This window comes from Piliocolobus tephrosceles, chromosome 14, assembly GCF_002776525.5.
Source record: "Piliocolobus tephrosceles isolate RC106 chromosome 14, ASM277652v3, whole genome shotgun sequence".
Classification (NCBI taxonomy): Eukaryota; Metazoa; Chordata; class Mammalia; order Primates; family Cercopithecidae; genus Piliocolobus; species Piliocolobus tephrosceles.
Window position 1 is genome coordinate 2793972 of NC_045447.1, and position 1527 is coordinate 2795498.

The window sequence follows — 1527 nt, forward strand, 5'->3', positions numbered from 1 at the left end:
TACATGTGTACCTGTGTGTGTGCCCATGTGTGTGTGTGCCCGTGTGTATGTGTACCTGTGTGCAGCGGACGCAATGCCTGGAGCTTTCCATTCCAAACAATGGACTTATTCATCTCTCGGGAGGGCTGAGATCAGGGTGGGGGTTGGAAACAAGGACAGGGCAGGCAGCCACCTCCCATGTGTCCTGTGAGGGAAGCAACCTCCTCTCCAGTAGTGGGGAGACCTGGAGGATCTGCCCTGTCCCCCTCCCAGGGTCGTATGGTCTTTCCAGGTGGCCTGCAACCTGCGCTTGGGGCCTTGCCTATCTGTGTGCCATTTTCAGCACCTGGGATCGAGGTGAGGGGGTCTCCTAGATGAGCTTTTGTTTGCCAGCTATCCTCCAGTTTATTTCCAAAGGACCCCATTTATTATCACTCCGCAGGACAGCCTACAGGTCCAAGGCTGGCCCCAAGACTCCTCCTTCCAAGGACAGCAAGAGAAGGAGGTGGCTCAGGTGGCCCCAGTCCTCGCCCAGGCAACCTCCTGAGCTGTGGTCTTGCTGCGGGCAGCTGTGCACAGAGCTGCCTCTAGAGGGACGTGACCTATGGCCTCTGCTCTCCCTGGGGCAGGAGCCGCCCAGGACCCTGGCCACCCTACACAGGGAGGCACTTGCCTGTGGATCGCAATTCCTGTTCCTACAGTTTGTGGGAAGCTGAAGCAAAGAGGGCTGGAAGTGGGAAGGGAAATAGAATTATCTGACACTCCCTAAGGAGGACCAGACCTGGATGAGGCTTTAACAAAATCCATGTTCCGGCCTCTGCCACCGTGCCCAGGGCTGCTTCTGGGCCTCACCTGTGCTAGCTCGCTGAATTCTTGCAACAGTCCTCTAAGTTCAGTCTTCCCAGTTTTCCCATCTTACAGGTGAGGAAATGGCGATGAACAGGGTGGAATCATGTGGCCTGAAAATCCCAGTCCACCCAGAACCTCAGAATGTGACCTTATTTGGAAGTGGAGTCTTTGCAGGTAATTGAGTAAGACGAGGTCGTCCTGGAATGGGGTGGGCCCTACCTCCAACACAGATGGTGTCCCTGTAAGAAGAGGAGAGGACACACACAACAGACATCCACAGACACACACACACAGAGACACACACACAGACCCAGAGACACACACACAGACACAGACAGACAGACACACAGACCCAGAGACACACACACAGACACACACACAGAGATAGGCACACACAGAGACACACACACACAGACACATACACAGACACCCATAGACACACAGAAACAGAGACACACACACAGAGATAGGCACATACACAGAGACACACACACACAGATACACACACAGACACAGAGACACACACACAGATACACACACAGACACACACACATACAGACATACACACACACAGACACACACAGAGACAGACACACACAGACACAGAAACACACACACAGAGATAGGCACATACACAGATACAGAGACACACACACACAGATACACACACAGACACAGAGACACACACACAGATACACA